Below are 20,379 nucleotides of genomic sequence, written 5' to 3'. Positions count from 1 at the left end.
CATAACTCTCCCATTTTTCCTTAATTTCAACGTTCTCAACTGGGAAGGATGGGAATACTTGAACCCTTAATCCTCTAGGGATTAACCCTTTTTGTAAATATTTATTTAAAAAGGCATGATTCCACCATATTTTAGTCCTCTTTCTCAAGAGATCTTTAAATTTAAATGTTGTCTCCACCAGCCCTTTATTCATACCCTCCGTGTTTGTACAATTGGCATCTTTGAACACATCATCAATTTTGGAGAGCCATGCACCATCACATGCCCTAAAGTCCATAACGGTATTATTGCTGGAGCTTACTGTGAAAGACACAGAAACAAATATTAGTATAACTAATTCCAGACTCATATTGTGACCTTGACCAGTTGATTGGTCACTCTATAAACCTCCATATATATCAATATGTAAAAAAGGAGAAAAAACATGGAGTTTGTTTAAAAATTATACAAAAAAATCTTTAATTACATATACCAAAACACTAATACAAAAAATATATATATACTAACGAACAAACATGAAAGAAAATGATGTGTAGATGCCTAAAAACATGTACAGCGAGCCACATGTCCATGAAATAGTATAACACATAATATATAGCAACAGGTGCAGGAGCACCAACCCGCCTAACGACTCCCAGAGTAGATCGAAATACCAGAATCACCCCCTCTGATAAATTAGTCCATGCTCCATTGCCAAGAACCTAGTCCCCTCAATCAGGGATCTGTATCCATAGACCGTATTGTAACGGCCAGAGCGGGGGAATGAGTGTGAGTAGGAAGGTATGGATGTCACCTCACCAGTGGCCACGCTGCCCGAACGTCCCCGACGCGCGTTTCGCCGCTTCTTAGCCCTGCTTTCTCAAGGGGAAGTGTGGTACAATCTTCCTTGGAGGACCTTAAGTATACTAAGATACCGGTCATGAGTGGGAGAGCATGAGAGCAATTCTAACTAAATATTGGCATGTTTTGAGTGCTGAACCCTCCCTGGGACCGTTTCTCAGCGAAAGGCCTTTAATGACCCCGCGTAGGTCAAAAAATCTTAGAGACCTCTTGGTGTCCAGCCACTATGTGGCGCCAAGTACCAATCCATTCGGTATGACACATCAAGTTAAAGGCTCTTTTAAGTGCGGGCACTGTGTAGCCTGTGTTAATATGGTCCGAACTACAACCTTCTGCTCAGCGGATAGTAAGAGGGAATATCAGATAAGGGAATATATCTCGTGCAATACCTCTAATGTGATCTACTACGCGACATGCAGTTGTTCCCTAGTCTATATAGGACTGACGTCACGTGAATTGAGAGTGCGTGTAAGGGAGCACGTACGGGACATCAGTGCGGCAAGGCTAGTTGATGATGTGACAACACTTAAAACAATACCTAAGCATTTTAGGTTAGTGCATAACTGTAACCCTAAGGACTTTATGGTGAGGGGTATAGATGTGGTGCATACAGGCATTAGAGGAGGTGACATAAAAAAATTCCTCGCCCAACGGGAATTAAAATGGATTGTTACACTAGGCACTATGAAACCAGCTGGACTTAATGAGGCACTTAATTTTGGTCCCTTCTTATGATTGGAAATTATGGGGCGGTCCCTTAGTAATCCCTCTGTTTTTTGTACTTTTAACTGTTTGTGTGGTTTTGATTTTAACTGTTTTGTCTTGTATACAGGTTTTGTATTTTTCTTAAATGGGATCCCCTCTGGGACTACAGTGTCATGTATGGACTTTGATGATTATATTACATACGTTATGGACTTCGGAAATAATCCACGAAAGCATTAACATAAAGAAGTTGGAAGTTATGCATGGATCGCTAGTATACATTATGGACTTGAATATATTATGGAGGCGTCAGCGAAATTGCACACAAGCCATTTGGATTTCCGGGCACTGTTTTGGATTTTAAGATCTGTTTTTGTATTTTATATATGGCTTTTCCTAGTACTGGTAATACTTAGGGCACACTTCACACTGTGGTGCGCGTGCGCGCGCCTGTCACGGGCGCCCGCCTCTTGCGGTCCGGCGCAGTCCTGGTGTGGCACGTGACTGAGACATTGTGTACTCACTCGGGGCTGCACTTCGGGCAGGTCCGGGCGGCGGGGGTGCAGGTGTTTCCATAGTGACGGCGGGCGCATGCGCCGTCATCAGGCAGTGTTGAATTAGCCCGGGTCATGTGACGCGCACATGACCGGTATCTTAGGATACTTAAGGTCCTCCAAGGAAGATTGTACCACACTTCCCCTTGAGAAAGCAGGGCTAAGAAGCGGCGAAACGCGCGTCGGGGACGTTCCGGCAGCGTGGCCACTGGTGAGGTGACATCCATACCTTCCTACTCACACTCATTCCCCCGCTCTGGCCGTTACAATACGGTCTATGGATACAGATCCCTGATTGAGGGGACTAGGTTCTTGGCAATGGAGCATGGACTAATTTATCAGAGGGGGTGATTCTGGTATTTCGATCTACTCTGGGAGTCGTTAGGCGGGTTGGTGCTCCTGCACCTGTTGCTATATATTATGTGTTATACTATTTCATGGATATGTGGCTCGCTGTACATGTTTTTAGGCATCTACACATCATTTTCTTTCATGTTTGTTCGTTAGTATATATATATTTTTTGTATTAGTGTTTTGGTATATGTAATTAAAGATTTTTTGTATAATTTTTAAACAAACTCCATGTTTTTCTCCTTTTTTACGTATTGATATATATGGAGGTTTATAGAGTGACCAATCAACTGGTCAAGGTCACAATATGAGTCTGGAATTAGTTATACTAATATTTGTTTCTGTGTCTTTCACAGTAAGCTCCAGCAATAATACCGTTATGGACTTTAGGGCATGTGATGGTGCATGGCTCTCCAAAATTGATGATGTGTTCAAAGATGCCAATTGTACAAACACGGAGGGTATGAATAAAGGGCTGGTGGAGACAACATTTAAATTTAAAGATCTCTTGAGAAAGAGGACTAAAATATGGTGGAATCATGCCTTTTTAAATAAATATTTACAAAAAGGGTTAATCCCTAGAGGATTAAGGGTTCAAGTATTCCCATCCTTCCCAGTTGAGAACGTTGAAATTAAGGAAAAATGGGAGAGTTATGCTAATGCCTGCTCATTTGGGTTTATGGAAATCTTAAAAGAGATGAATACAGAGTCTCTGAAATCGATAGAAGGTGAAATGGAGGAACTTCAGAAAATAATTAAAAAGGATATGAGCAGTGAAGCCCTAAGGAAATTCAACTTGGAGGTAGAGGAGGAGGCACAAAAATGGGTGGATGAGATACAACAAACAAAATCTAAAAAATTCCAACGAGACATGAATGACAGACAACTCAATCAGATGTATAAATGGAGGAATACAAATGAGAGGGTACGCTCCTTCTATAGAAATGGGTCCCGATCACGTTCACGATCTGCCTCCACTAGATCAATGAGGAATGAAGAACCCCGATCCTCTAAAAAGCATATGGTTGGCATGGACACTGAGAGTGCTCAATTGAACCAAAGTCAGAAAATGAACACCAGACAGAATTCTAAAAAAGGAGCCGGTAGCAAGCAGCCTGAGCCTAAGTCCCAGGGAGGGTTACAGGTAATCAATTTATCGGACCATGTATTAACTAATACTCAATTAGAGGTATTAAGTAAAGGGTTATCATTCTCTCCCACTAATGGTTTTAATTATTTTCTAGCACTGAAAGATCTTCATCTTTTTTCACGCAAGCTAATCCTAAAAAAATTGCACAACAAGGGAGGATATGAACAGGAGAATTGGAGCGCTGCCGACAGAGACAACATTCGAATTTTGGAGGAACTTCTTGAGGAACAAAATCCGATTGCTGAAGGTGCGTTCCCAAGGAGTATTTCACCCAAATCAACACGTTTCCCCCCCTTGTCATTATGCCCAGCCGTAGAGGTTTTCACGAAACTGGTATCAGATGATTTAAAAAAACTAACAACGCATCGCCGTTTCGATAACCTCACACATAAACAGAGAGAAAGCTTACGTCAATTGCAAGCAATGGATGACGTGGTATTCAAGGCGGCTGACAAGGGGGGGAACATTGTTGTTTGGCCAATTGTCAAATATGAACGCGAGGCGTTCCGCCAGTTGCGGGACAGCAGTGTTTATGATAAATTAAGATTTAATCCGGTGATGTCTTTCTCGGCAGAGCTCCAAAGAATCCTATTAAATGCGTTTGATTTAGGCATAATTAATAAACAAGTTCTAGATGGACTAACGGTGAAATTCCCGAGAATACCTACTCTGTATTTGCTTCCAAAGGTACACAAAGATGCCGTCAACCCTCCGGGACGTCCGATTGTGTCAGGGATTGATGGCTTATGTGATCCGATCTGTAGATTTATAGATCATTATTTAAAACCCTTAGTTGAGACCTTACCCTCATATGTAAAAGACACAACGGATGTCCTGTGTAGGGTTGACGGCATCTTTGTTGAGGAAGGGACGCTGCTGGTAACAGCAGACGTCGAGACGTTATACACATGCATAAATCATTCAGATGGTTTGAGAGCGGTCCGCTTCTTCCTCGAGGCCTCCAACCTGGGCGGCCCTTTGTGTGAGCTTATCATCCAGCTGCTGCGCTTTACCCTTACACATAATTTTTTTACGTTTAAAGACCAGTTCTACCAGCAAAAACGTGGCGCGGCCATGGGTGCGGCCTGTGCCCCCGCGTACGCTAACCTCTTTCTGGGTTTCTGGGAGAGGTTGGTTTTTGGTGACGCGGGGGCGGGGGCCGCTGACCATGTGCTGTGCTGGCTGCGTTACATAGATGACGTTTTGTTTTTTTGGCGGGGGACGGTGCAGCAGCTGGATGAATTTATGGGAGAGCTCAATAGGAATGATTTCAACATCAAACTGACTTATAGGTACGATTATTATAAAATTGATTTTTTGGACATCAGTCTGGAAGTGGACTCCACTTTGTCCGTCCAGACTGATGTCTTTCGCAAAACAACATCAGTTAACGCATTAATACATGCGAAGTCGGCACATAGTCAGGCCACTATAAGGGCCGTCCCGGTTGGACAGTTCTTGAGGATGAGGCGGATCTGCTCGACGGATCAGAGATTTGAAAAACAGGCCCTGGACTTGAAGCAGAGATTCAAGGACAGAGGCTATAGTAAAAGATGCATTAAAAACGGATACAATAGAGCGAAATTAAAAAAATCGGGATTCGCTGTTACATGGCAATGCCAAAAAGGAAGATAAGGATGATATGATCCGTTTTATTTCGGTATATAATCATGAGTGGGAGAGCATGAGAGCAATTCTAACTAAATATTGGCATGTTTTGAGTGCTGAACCCTCCCTGGGACCGTTTCTCAGCGAAAGGCCTTTAATGACCCCGCGTAGGTCAAAAAATCTTAGAGACCTCTTGGTGTCCAGCCACTATGTGGCGCCAAGTACCAATCCATTCGGTATGACACATCAAGTTAAAGGCTCTTTTAAGTGCGGGCACTGTGTAGCCTGTGTTAATATGGTCCGAACTACAACCTTCTGCTCAGCGGATAGTAAGAGGGAATATCAGATAAGGGAATATATCTCGTGCAATACCTCTAATGTGATCTACTACGCGACATGCAGTTGTTCCCTAGTCTATATAGGACTGACGTCACGTGAATTGAGAGTGCGTGTAAGGGAGCACGTACGGGACATCAGTGCGGCAAGGCTAGTTGATGATGTGACAACACTTAAAACAATACCTAAGCATTTTAGGTTAGTGCATAACTGTAACTCTAAGGACTTTATGGTGAGGGGTATAGATGTGGTGCATACAGGCATTAGAGGAGGTGACATAAAAAAATTCCTCGCCCAACGGGAATTAAAATGGATTGTTACACTAGGCACTATGAAACCAGCTGGACTTAATGAGGCACTTAATTTTGGTCCCTTCTTATGATTGGAAATTATGGGGCGGTCCCTTAGTAATCCCTCTGTTTTTTGTACTTTTAACTGTTTGTGTGGTTTTGATTTTAACTGTTTTGTCTTGTATACAGGTTTTGTATTTTTCTTAAATGGGATCCCCTCTGGGACTACAGTGTCATGTATGGACTTTGATGATTATATTACATACGTTATGGACTTCGGAAATAATCCACGAAAGCATTAACATAAAGAAGTTGGAAGTTATGCATGGATCGCTAGTATACATTATGGACTTGAATATATTATGGAGGCGTCAGCGAAATTGCACACAAGCCATTTGGATTTCCGGGCACTGTTTTGGATTTTAAGATCTGTTTTTGTATTTTATATATGGCTTTTCCTAGTACTGGTAATACTTAGGGCACACTTCACACTGTGGTGCGCGTGCGCGCGCCTGTCACGGGCGCCCGCCTCTTGCGGTCCGGCGCAGTCCTGGTGTGGCACGTGACTGAGACATTGTGTACTCACTCGCGGCTGCACTTCGGGCAGGTCCGGGCGGCGGGGGTGCAGGTGTTTCCATAGTGACGGCGGGCGCATGCGCCGTCATCAGGCAGTGTTGAATTAGCCCGGGTCATGTGACGCGCACATGACCGGTATCTTAGGATACTTAAGGTCCTCCAAGGAAGATTGTACCACAGTTCCCCTTGAGAAAGCAGGGCTAAGAAGCGGCGAAACGCGCGTCGGGGACGTTCCGGCAGCGTGGCCACTGGTGAGGTGACATCCATACCTTCCTACTCACACTCATTCCCCCGCTCTGGCCGTTACAATACGGTCTATGGATACAGATCCCTGATTGAGGGGACTAGGTTCTTGGCAATGGAGCATGGACTAATTTATCAGAGGGGGTGATTCTGGTATTTCGATCTACTCTGGGAGTCGTTAGGCGGGTTGGTGCTCCTGCACCTGTTGCTATATATTATGTGTTATACTATTTCATGGATATGTGGCTCGCTGTACATGTTTTTAGGCATCTACACATCATTTTCTTTCATGTTTGTTCGTTAGTATATATATATTTTTTGTATTAGTGTTTTGGTATATGTAATTAAAGATTTTTTGTATAATTTTTAAACAAACTCCATGTTTTTCTCCTTTTTTACTTATTAAGTATTTTGTCTGACATATCTCTGTGATTTAAGGGCATAAAAATTCAAAGTTGGAAAATTGCAAAATTTTAATTTTTTCACAAATAAACGCAGGTAGTATTAAAGAAATGTTACCACTATCATGAAGTACAATATGTCTTGAGAAAAGAATGTCAGAATCATCAGGATCCATTGAAGCGTTCCAGAGTTATAACCTCATAAATGGACAGTGGTCAGAATTGTAAAAATTGGCCCGGTCATTAACGTGCAGTCCACCCTTGGGGGTTAAGGGGTTAAAATTGCTGTTGGGAGAGGGCACCCTTCTAATATGAAAATTGTGAAGCAGTTTGAAAAAGAAGAGTGGTCCAAAATTCCACTTGAGAGGTGTAAGACGCTTGTTTATGGTTATAGGAAGCAATTAATTGTAGTTATTTATTGCAAAGGGTGTGAAACCATATATTAAGTTGAGGATGCAAACAATTTTGTTCTGCCTATTTTGGGGTTTTTGTGTGAAATTATGTCCAATTTGCCTTTTTTCTGTTCTTTTTGTGTTGTTTCAATACACACAAAGTAAATAAACGTGTTCCCATGACTGTTCTATTGCAACGGTGTTTCCGTAAGTGAATTAATGAGGCAGCGACCCAAGTAAGTTCGAAATAAACGGCTTTATTTGCCAACTTACAAAATAAACCTAAAGCTTTATCAACTGGTTCGCAGCCGGAATATCCGTATCCAGTTTGATACCGTGGGTGCCTTCACAACCGTAGGAATATCGGGTGGTAACGGTTTGGCTAAGTCTCTGATCTTTGCTCAACTTCACACATCCAGGTACACACACAGAACCTCCAGCTCTGGTGCGCAGGAAAACAACACTGACACACCCAATCCTTACCTGCAGGTTTAAATGTTAATTGTGGCAATGGGCCACTTGCAAAATCCAGACCGGATGGAAAGATTTGTCCCACTAACTTCTTACAGATCTTTCCAAAAATAAAAGCCCATGTCAGGATTCCCTAATTCTGACAAATAACTTGAACCAGTAAATACTTTTATTTTGTGTTGTAACCTCAGCTGTAGATGTGATTACAACACACTCCAGCGGGTTCAGTATGTTTCCAGACACATCCTGGGAGACACGTAATGACCCTCGTATATGGCTCCCATCACTGCCTCACACTGTATAATATGTACATAGTAAAGTTCACCTCAGTTTTAATTGCTGTAACTAATTCAAACTCACTCCAACATATATACACAGATAATTTATATTCTGCATGTTTTTTACATTTTTTTTCAATAATTGATAGTACAGGATGAAAGCGGTTTAAAAGGTTTTTTATTTTATCTCAAATTGTCACAAACACCTCAGTTTTGGTCAAATTGAGACATATTTCTTAAATCTGGCATTCTGCTAAGTGGTAAACCATTGAAGAATTGCTTTTAAAGGGAATCTGTCACCACCAAACTATTTATATGCACATGTAGCTCTTTCAAACACAAGTCCATCAATTCCTTTACATGTCTAGTCAATTCCTCCATTACTGAGAAATCAGCATTTGAATCAGTGTGCAAATTAAGCTGTGCTTTTGGGTATGTGGAAGCTCTTCCCAAGTCCTTGTCATTCCAGCTCTATTCCATGCCCAGCGCTGCCATCTCTTGCTTGACTAACAGCTTCTATGCTGTTTCACTTCAAGCAAAGGAGCTGCCAGTGAAGCAAGAGGAGGTAGCACTAAAAGCACTTCAGTCTCATTTAATTATATCGATTCAACTGCTGATTTCTCAGTATGGAGGGACTGACTCTGGACTTGTCTTTAAAAGAGCTACGTACACATAAAAATAGTTAAGGGTGAGATCCTGCTGACAGATTCCCTTTAAGCATCTTTTGTCTCTTTCTGCCATTTCGTTTCTTCAATGCCCATAGTGGCAATAACGGTAATTAGACAATGTTAATGAGGGATTAAAAAATGGGTGCAAAAAGCAAATGTTGTACAACCCTTCTGAACTGAATTTAGAGGAAGCTCTCCATAGTCTAATTGGATTGCCAAAGGGCCATTTCAGCAACCATTTCTTGTACAGTCAGCCTCAAGAAAAGGTATTAGAATGAACACCAAAGTAGCTGGAATAAAGCTTTAGGAACTGTCACGCTGTGATGGTCTTCAGTAAGGAAGTGGGACCCTAACTATTCCTGTCCCCAGGGGTACTCTTGAAGGCAAAGAGGCCCGAGTCTCCGACCTTACTCTGCTCCTGTTAATGTCCTAAGCTGTCCCCTCCACCAGGAGGCCTGTGACAGATATGTTAATGTATAAATATGTAAGACAAACAGGGATAACTAAAAGCAACTTACACATAAAAAGCCTCACCAAGGGTAGAGAGGAATAACAGGAAGGATAGGAATGTGCACACCAAATGGGGATAGGATAATGGAGAAATCATTGCAACCAAAACAAGATACAACAATCTCCAGCAACAACTTCGAACTCCAACTTCAGCACACCAACCATTTTCAAGTCAGGAAGTAAACTTTCACAGGTGAGGATGAGAAGGTTTGGCCAGGTAACATATAGAGAGAAAATGAGCAGGTCATGAGCAGCTGTGAGATGGAGCTGCATGTCCCTAACCAACAAACAAAAAGTTGTGAACCTTTTCAGCGCTATTGGAAATGAAGTCTGTTTAATATAAGGAAAAAACACAGACTAAATGGAAGACCTGTGATTTACTTTACGTAATGATCGCCTAACCTCAGATCTCCCAGAAGGATGGCACACACTGGTGACAGTAATCATAGTAACATAGTAACATAGTTAGTAAGGCTGAAAAAAGACATTTGTCCATCCAGTTCAGCCTATATTCCATCATAATAAATCCCCAGATCTACGTCCTTCTACAGAACCTAATTGTATGATACAATATTGTTCTGCTCCAGGAAGACATCCAGGCCTCTCTTGAACCCCTCGACTGAGTTCGCCATCACCACCTCCTCGGGCAAGCAATTCCAGCAATTCCCCCTTCTGCATGGGGCCATAGGACCATCGGGTCTGGGTTTATCTAGATGCGCCAAATGAAAGGACCGTATCAACCTGCCAGCATGCACATCCTGACCTCTGGACCATACCACTTCCAATGCACCAGGTACTATACAGAACAGCAAACCTTAAGAGAATCAATGAATCAATGATTCTCTCTACCTGAGATTTTAAATTGTTATCAATAAAACCAGGAACAGTACCACAGGTGTAACATATTTTTTGAGTAAAGAATTTGAGTAATCATTATGGATCATGAGAATCAGAGGTAGTTTGGGATGAAAAGTTACAGGGTTCATTACGGTGACCACTTTATAAGGACCAATAAATCTAGGACCTAGATTCCAAGAAGGAACGTTCAGTTTAATATTTTTGGAGGACAGCCATACCAACTCATTCACCCATAGGTCCGGACCTGACAATCATTATTTATCATACGTTTGTATTTGTCCCCCATGATCTTTTAATTAATCTGAACCACTTCCCACACAGATGAGAGAGAAGACGAGAATTGTTACTCCTCAGGATCCTCCGCAGACTTATCTTTACTGAAGATACAGAATTACATAGTAACATAGTAACATAGTTAGTAAGGCCGAAAAAAGACATTTGTCCATCCAGTTCAGCCTATATTCCATCATAATAAATCCCCAGATCTACATCCTTCTACAGAACCTAATAATTGTATGATACAATATTGTTCTGCTCCAGGAAGACATCCAGGCCTCTCTTGAACTCCTCGACTGAGTTCGCCATCACCACCTCCTCAGGCAAGCAATTCCAGATTCTCACTGCCTTAACAGTAAAGAATCCTCTTCTATGTTGGTGGAAAAACCTTCTCTCCTCCAGACGCAAAGAATGCCCCCTTGTGCCCGTCACCTTCCTTGGTATAAACAGATCCTCAGCGAGATATTTGTATTGTCCCCTTATATACTTATACATGGTTATTAGATCGCCCCTCAGTCGTCTTTTTTCTAGACTAAATAATCCTAATTTCGCTAATCTATCTGGGTATTGTAGTTCTCCCATCCCCTTTATTAATTTTGTTGCCCTCCTTTGTACTCTCTCTAGTTCCATTATATCCTTCATGAGCACCGGTGCCCAAAACTGGACACAGTACTCCATGTGCGGTCTAACTAGGGATTTGTACAGAGGCAGTATAATGCTCTCATCATGTGTATCCAGACCTCTTTTAATGCACCCCATGATCCTGTTTGCCTTGGCAGCTGCTGCCTGGCACTGGCTGCTCCAGGTAAGTTTATCATTAACTAGGATCCCCAAGTACTTCTCCCTGTCAGATTTACCCAATTGTGAATGGAAGCTATATGCATCAAAAAATGGTGACTTACCAGTGGACTCACTGTGACAATTGTTTAAAGCAAACTCAGCCAGTGGTAAAAAACTTCAGGTTATCTGACACAAAAAATCAGAGGTATGTCTCTAAACTTTGGTTTAGCTGTTCAGTCTGACAATTATTTTGAGGGTGGGATGCTGAGGAAATGGATAAATGCATCTTTAAACTGGAACAAAAGCACCCTCCAAAATTTGGATACAGACTGGGTCCCCCAATCTGATACCACATCAGAGGGAACCCTGTGAAGCTTCACGACTTCAGTGACAAGCAACTGAACCAGTGTCTTGGCATTAGGGAAAGCAGTTAGAACAATAAAGTATGCCATATTACTAAACCTATCCACCACAACTAAGATAACCTTTTTACCAGAGGACAAAGGGAGGTGTCTGATGAAATCCATGTATAAATGAGTCCATGGTCTGTCAGTAATGGTTAAAGGTAAAAGAGCCCCAGATGGACGAGTATGAGGGTTCTTGGAATGCGCACAGATACTACAAGAGGACACAAAGTCAACTACATCCTTACGCAACTTTGGCTACCAGAAACAATGAGAAAGGAGGTCCAAGATTTCCTTACTACCTGGGTGACCATCCAGAGCCGAGTTATGAGGAGCCTCTAAAATTTTGAGATGCTGATATACAGGTATTAACAATTTCCCTGTAGGGCCAGCAGAGACATCTCCCTGAGTCTTCAATACCGCACCCTCAATTTCAGAGCACACCACGGAGACGATCAGCCCTTTTTGTAAAATAGGGACTGCATCATCAGTACTCCTACCCTTAGGGAAACTTTGAGACAAAACATCCCCTTTGACGTTCTTAATCCCAGGACAGTAAGTGACCACAAAATTAAACCTGGTGAAAAACAAAGACTATCTAGCTTGCCTGGGATTTAGACATTTAGCAGATTCTAAGTACAGCAAGTTTTTATGATCAATCTGTGACCGGGTGAGCTGCCCCCTCCTTAAAATGACGTCATTCATCAAATGCCAACTTAATGACCAAAAGTTCCCTATTGCCTACATCATAGTTTCTTTCGGACGATGACAACTTTTTAGAGATGAAGGTCCATGGATACCGTTTACTAGGCGATGACCCTTGAGACAATACAGTCTTGATCCCCACCTACGAAGCATTAACCTCCCAAATAAATGGTTGAGAAGCATCAGGTTGTATGAGTACTGGTGCAGTGGAAAAACATCTCTTCAAAGAAGAAAATACCTGCCAAGTGCCATCACACCACCTCGAGAAGTCAGTAACTTTTCTAGTCATGTCAGTAAGGGGTTTGAAGTTTTGGATACAATTCCGATAATAGCTTGAAAACCCCAAAAAGTGTTGTAATGGTTTCCAATTTTCTGGGAGGTTCCATTCCAGGACCGCTCAGACCTTATCAGGATCCATGTGGAAACCTGCAGCTGACACAAGGAAACCTAAGAACTTAACCTCCTGGTTGGCGAATACACATTTCTGCAACTTAGCAGTTTATTATTCTCTCTATCCTGTATCCTGACATGTACCCAATGAGACTTGAGATCAGGTAAGTAGATCAAAATATTGTCAAGATGCACTACTACAAATCTACCCACAAGGTGACAGAATATGTCATTAACAAAATGTTGGAACACAGCAGGAGCATTAGTCAAACCAAAAGGCATGACAAAATTTTCATAATACCTTTCTGGCGTGTAGAAAACCGTCTTCCACTCATCCCCCCCCTGAATCCTAAACAGGTCATAGGCTCCCCTGAGATTCAACTTGGAGAACCATTTTTCCCCAATAATCTGATTGAAGAAATCAGGAATGAGTGGGAGGGTATTTGGGTCCCGGATATTAATCCGGTTTAACTCACGAAAGTCTATGGCTATGTGCACACGATGCGTTTTTGATGCGTTTTCACAGCATTTTGTTTATGGGCGTAAATGCTCCAAAAACGCAATGGAATACTAAAGCAAGGTAATTCAATGACAATCCTGAAGTGTTGTGCACACAATCAGTAAATTTCTGTCCGTATTTGCAGTTTTTTTATTTTCTGCAGCATGTCAATTCTTTTTGCATTTTGCAGTGTTTTTGACTCTTACTATCGTTCCTAAACCGCTTCTTTCACCGAGCAGGATATCTAATCCCTCACTTGCCCTGCTCCTATCCCTAAGTAGGGAACTGGTAGGTGAGAGCGCTGGTCCCACCGCTGCACTAATACAACACAGGGGAAAGTTACAGACAAGAAAAGAGACAAAGCAACAATAAACTCCACACTTAGCTTTCTCTTCTGCAATGCATCGCACAGCAGAGTAAGGCACCAGATATCAGTATTCAGCTGAAGAACCACAGTACTCAGCAAGCTCCTTCTCCATCTTGGTTGGTCTCCAAAAGGACCTGTATAACCAACAGTCAGCTGATGCATCAGGTGACCTTTTGAAGAAAGGTGGGAGTGGTCACCACTCACATCAGCAGACTATGCAGCAATATAATTACACCAGCGGCCACCAGGGGAAAAACTGCATTAACCCCCGATAGCCTGAAAGGAAAAATAGTTTTAATCTGAGAGGCCAGATCTGCCACAGATACAAACATGGATTGTGACAGTACCCCACTTTCAATGAGGGGCCTCTGGACTCTCAACACTGGACCTCACCAGACAACAACCTACAGTGAGGATGTCTCCATCCACCAGAGTTCACCTTGGCAGTCACCTGACCCTCAGGTTTATAGCAAACGTGGTGTGATGGAAATGCCAACAACATAGGCTCTGGAGGCGCCACAAATCTCCAGAGCGCCGACCTGGGGAAAGAGGTGTGTACATCCATAACTAAAAAGTCCCTGGGCTGAAAATGGCTGAAATTCGACATATGGCCCAATCACCCTGGAACTCCAGGTCCCAGTTGCACACTTCCATCTGTTGTTTTTGGTGGACACCCATATGTACTCATTCACACACAGGTCCGGATCTGAACGTTTATTTCCATGCATACGTTTGCCACAAGATGGTGAATTCTTTGAGGAATTGACAACAGAGGTGTCCCCCTGTGTCACCACACTCACACCCCCACAATGCTCAGAGGGAACCATCACCCTCCCCTGACCCTCCTCCTAGGAGGACTCCTACACTCAGGGTTAGCATGTGGTGGGGGTTGAGTCCTGCACCCTCTGCTGCCCCCACTGGAGAAGAAGAAGTGGGTTGTAGAAGGATGGCAAAGACAGTAGCCCCTGGGCAGCAGCCCTCACAAGACTGATCCCAGCTGACGACTTCCTTTGACCGCCAATCTATGACCCAGTTGTGTTTTTTCAACCAAGGGAGTCCTAAAATGATGGGTGTTGGCATTTCCCCCAAGACATAGCATAACAGAAACTCCTCATGACGAGTCCCTATATGCAGTTGTATATAGTAACATAGTTAGCAAGGCCGAAAAAAAACATTTGTCCATCTAGTTCAGCCTTGGGCCACCCACCGCTGGCTAAGTGGTACAGAGTCAATGGCCTGGACACTTAGGGGTTTAGCTAGTGTCCTACACCTCAGGTCATGGGTCTGGACAAAATGAGCATCCACCAGAATGACATCTGCTCCACTGTCCACAGGCACCGGTGTACACTCAGTTACTCGGCCAACTACCACTTCAGCAGACAAGGTATACTGAGGGGAAGCAATGGAAGAAATATACACTCCCCGCTCACCTCTCTCCACACGACCAGGGGGATGCGACTTCTTAGGTGGTACAGGTATTTTAGCACAAGCTGGGCAGACACTGATAAAATCACCAGTCTGCCCACAGTAAAACATGCCCCCACACCACGGCGAACCACAGGCAACCCTGTTTGGGAACCAACTCCTCCCACCTGCATGGGTTCGTCTGCCTGCTCAGGTGTGTCCCCCTCCCTAGCAAGGACTACAGGGGGCACATTTGGTGTATGTATCTCCCTCAAGCGTCTATCTACCCTGATGGCAAGGGACATGGCGGCCTCCAACGACATGGGGGCGGGGTACTGCACAAAAGTATCCTGCAACCTTGGAGCAGACCCTGCCTAAAATGGCTCCAAAGGGCAGCGTCACTCCACTGTGTGTCAGTGGCCCACCTCCTGAACTCAGAGCAGTACTCCTCAGCTGGCCAACCCCCCTGCTTGATTTTATGCAGACGGGACTCTGCCAGGGAGACGCCATCTGGATCCCCATACACAAGCGCCAATGCCGCAAAAAACTCATCCACTGACCGCAAAGATGGAGAACCGTCTGGCAGGGAGAAAGCTCATGATTGGGGATCACCCTTAAGAAGGGAGATTATAATCCCCACACCCTGTTCCTCACTCCCTGCTCCCTGATGAGCGAGGGCGGAGCCTGAAGTACAATTTACAGGCTTCATGAAAAAGCAAAAATGTATCTCTCCCTCCAGAGAACCTGTCAGGAAGAGATATTTTGGGTTCTGGTTATAATCTGCACCTGGGCCGAAGCCGAAAATCCCACGAACTGCTGCAGCTGCTGCACCACCTCACCACACTGCACTTTAAACTCCTCAGTGAGGGTCTGAAGCAGTTAGGCAAAGGCCTGCATTTGAGCCATGGCTCACCAGAAAAAATGGGATGGTTGGTTATAATGTCACGAAGTGACTGTCCTAGCATGACCCGACCCAACGAGAGGTCGGACACAAAATGGCAAAACATACAAGGGTACACGGGGGACACTTTAACAATGGTGGGCCCTGTCAGTAGGGAACGGGGACATGGACTCCTCATGCATTCACCTGAGGATGTGCCCTGCTCTTACTATCATCCCTATACGAGTTCTTTCATCCCATCACCGAGCAGGATACCTAATCCCTCACTTGCCCTGCTCCTATCCCTAAGTAGGGAACTGGCAGGTGAGAGCACTGGTCCCACCACTGCACTAATAGAACACAGGGGAAAGTTAATAAATAAAACACCACACTTAGCTTTCTCTGCTGCAATGCACTGCACAGCAGAGTAAGGCACCAGATATCAGTATTCAGCTGAAGAACCACAGCACTCAACAAGCTCCTTCTCCAGCTGGGTTGGTCTCCAGAAGGACCTGTATAACCAACAGTCAGCTGATGCATTAGGTGACATTTTGAAGAAAGCAAACTATGGGCGGCACGGTGGCGCAGTGGTTAGCACAGCAGCCTTGCAGCGCTGGAGTCCTGGGTTCGAACCCCACCAAGGACAATATCTGCAAAGAGTTTGTATTGTATACGTGTTTGCGTGGGTTTCCTCCGGGCTCTCCGGTTTCCTCCCACATTCCAAAGACATACTGATAGGGAATTTAGATTGTGAGCCCCAACGGGGACAGCGATGATAATGTGTGCAAAAAATGTAAAGCGCTGCGGAATATGTTAGCGCTATATAAAAATAAAGATTATTATTATATTATTATGCAGCAATGTAATTACACCAGCGGCCACCAGGGAAAAACTGCATTAACCCCCGATAGCCTGAAAGGAAAAATAGTTTTAATCTGAGAGGCCAGATCTGCCACAAATCCAAACATGAATCGTGACAGGAAAGTTCTCACACAATGGTAGTGTCGTAAGTGAGAGCACCAGAGCCGATGAACTCCGGTGAACTCTCACTACGGGGATACACTGCGGGAGCAATCACCTCCTGTCAGTGTATCGCCGGAGGCTCGGTAGATCGGTCACATCTCCAGATGTGACTGTTCTACACGTGAGATCGCCATGGGACACTTGGTATTAAATGGACTACGTCAGACAGGATAGTATTATATGTTGGTTTATTATTTTATTTTTGTTGCAGGAGATGAGGGCGTCAGGGATTAGGCGTTCAGTAAGTATGGTAAATTTAGATTCAATAAAGTAGCTAGTGTGATTATTTCAAATAAAGGACTTTTTTTTTCTGGCGGTGTCTTTATTTACCATGTAACTATAGGACAAACCACTCCCTAACACTCTGCTCCCTATAATAGGGGAAGTGAACGGAAAAAGCACATATAATCACAAATATAATTAAAATACTATTTTTATTGCAAATTTCTTAAAGTAAATCCAATAGTTAAATTACAAAGCAAGACCTCAGATGTGAGAGACACCTGGCTAAAGAATCCATTATACACATTAAATCGAAAATCCTTTTGCTGTCTAGCATTACAGAAAGTCACTGAGAGAAAAGAAACCAAATGAATCACTACAGCCCCTTAGCTGATATGTCCACATAACCTTCCTGTATAGTTAGGCTATATATCAGAGCAACTTGTGAATGAGCTTGGTCAATTTATGTCCTTCTTATCACGCCTGATATGCCTCTATCAATGATCACCAACATGGCTAATACACACATAATTCCAAATATGCAAAAATCTCTCCTTAATGACTTACTGAATGTGTGGATTCGATGCTGTGTCCCTCCCCCCTGACGCGCGTTTCGTACACACTTCTTCAGGGGGTGTGAAATTATAGGATTACTAATGGATAGGTGTCTTATAGACGCCTCTGCATTACTAACCTGTGGGTTTGATGTCACCTGACAATACCAAGGGGACATCAACTCCACAAATATGAACTCCACTTGCCACCACTGCAGGGCAAGTGGGAAGATGTGCCATTTCTGGGGTGGCTGACAGCTGATGTTTTTAGCCTGGGGGGATACCAATATCCATTGCCCCTTCCCAGGCTATTAATATCAGCCCGCAGCTGTCTGCCTAGTATTTGCTCGTTCAATTTTATAGGGGGACCCCATGTTAATTTTTTATCAGGGGTTCCCCTGTAAACTAGCCAGAAAAGGCTAAACAAACAGCTGTGAGCTGATATTAATAGTCTGGGAACATTTGGCAATCTTCTACTTCCCAGAATATTAACATAAGCACTCAGCTGTTCGCTTGCTCTCTGCTGGTTAATAAAATTATGTGGGAGCCCACACGATTTTTTTTAAATTTTTTGAAAAATAAACAGATATTGCATTTCACGCAGATTTCTGACAGTTGCTTCTTGGTTACAGCATATGTACAAGTAGGTTAATTATGTTAATGCTCCTACATAGGCTGGTGTGTGTGTGTCTGTCTTTATTTAATGTTAATGAGGGTATCTGGCTGAAAAGGTTGAACTAGGCAATGACATCACAATTCTTTTTTTTTTTATATCTTTATTTAGCTCTATGGATTTACAAAAACGCATAAAAAACGTGCTTATTTTCAGCTGCGTTTTTCTGCCAAGAGATGCAGAAACCTTGCAGAAATTTCTGCAAGCAAATATGCAATGTACGCACATATCCTAAACAGGGACGTAGGCCCACATGTTTCTATTTAACAAAGAAAAACCACACTGAACAGGCGAAGATGAGGATCTAAGATGTCCCTTGGTAAGACTCTCAGAGATATATTATATCATAGCCTGTCTCTCAGGACCTGAGAGGTGATAAAATTTGGTCTTGGTCAACTTTGCACCTGGAAGCAAGTTCACAGGACAATGGGGAGGCAGTTCTTGACACCCCTTTTCAGAGAACACCTCCCCAAAATCAGAGAGAAAAGATGGAATGTTTTTAGTGGAGACATTAGAGATACAGTGGGGGAAATAAGTATTTGATCCCTTGCTGATTTTGTATGTTTGCCCACTGACAAAGACCTGAACAGTCTATAATTTTAAGGGTGGTGTAAATTTAACATTGAGAGATGGAATATCAAAAATAAAATCCAGAAAATCACATTGTATAAATTATATCAATTTATTTGCATTTTGCAATGAGAAATAAGTATTTGATCCCTCTGGCAAACAAGACTTAATACTTGGTGGAAAAATTGTTGGTAAGCACAGCAGTCAGATTTTTTTTGTAGTTGATGATGAGGTTTTCACACATGTCAGGAGTGTCAGGAGGAATTTTGGTCCACTCCTCTTTGCAGTTCGTCTCTAAATCATTAAAATTTTGCGGCTGTCACTTGGCAACTCGGAGCTTCAACTCCCTCCATAAGTTTTCTATGACCATGACCTTAATGTGCTTCTTTTTGAGACACTCATTTGTTGCCTTGACTGTATGTTTTGAGACATTAATATAAATATATTGGCCTGCACTCTATATTAGATCGGGGTGCTGGTGCGACAGACCATAAAGTCTAATACCAGTAGTATACCAAATCCACCGCACTCCCTAAGTGGAATATCTTATGCAGAAATATAGATTTTTTTGAAAAATGCTAATTTATTCAAGTATATAAAGTATCAATCAAGTATATCGGATCAAACATAAGGCAATTTATACAAAATGTATATGCGAACCATTATGCAAATCTATATTTCTGCATAAGGTAACGTTCACATTAGCGTTATGCTAGTTTGCGTCGGGCGACGCAGCGGAAACGCATGCGTCATGCGCCCCTATATTTAACATGGGGGACGCCTGCGTTTTTGTTTGTTGCGTTGTGCGACGCATGCGTCTTTTTTGCCGCAAGCGTCGGACCAAGAAAACGCAACAAGTTGCATTTTTCTTGCGTCCAAATTTCGGCAAAAAACGACGCATGTGTCGCAAAACGCAGCGTTTTTGCATGCGTTTTGGCGCGTTTTTGCGTGCGTTGCGTCGCCGACGCAGCGGCGCACAACGCTAATGTGAACGTAGCCTAAGATATTCCACTTAGGGAGTGCGGTGGATTTGGTATACTACTGTTTTGAGACATTGTCTTGCTGGAAGACCCAGCCACGACCCATTTGTACTGTCCTAGCGGATGGAAGGAAATTGTCACTCGGGATTTACGGTACATGGCTCCATCCATTTTCCCATTGAAGCCTTGAAGTAGTCCTGTGCTTTTAGCAGAGAAACACCCCCAAAACATAATGTTTCAAACTCCATGCTTGACAGTGGGGACGGTGTTCTTTGGGTCACAGGCAGCATTTATCCAAAAACATCGAGTTGATTTAATGCCAAAGACTTCAATTATTGTCTCACCTGACCACAGCACCTTCTCCCAATCACTAACAGAATCATCCATGTTTTTATTGGCAAGCTTCAGATGGGCCTGCTGC

Source organism: Ranitomeya imitator, chromosome 6 (genome assembly GCF_032444005.1).
Source record: "Ranitomeya imitator isolate aRanImi1 chromosome 6, aRanImi1.pri, whole genome shotgun sequence".
Taxonomy (NCBI): domain Eukaryota; kingdom Metazoa; phylum Chordata; class Amphibia; order Anura; family Dendrobatidae; genus Ranitomeya; species Ranitomeya imitator.
The sequence above is the reverse complement of the archived record's forward strand: the minus strand, read 5'-3'. Positions refer to the sequence as shown.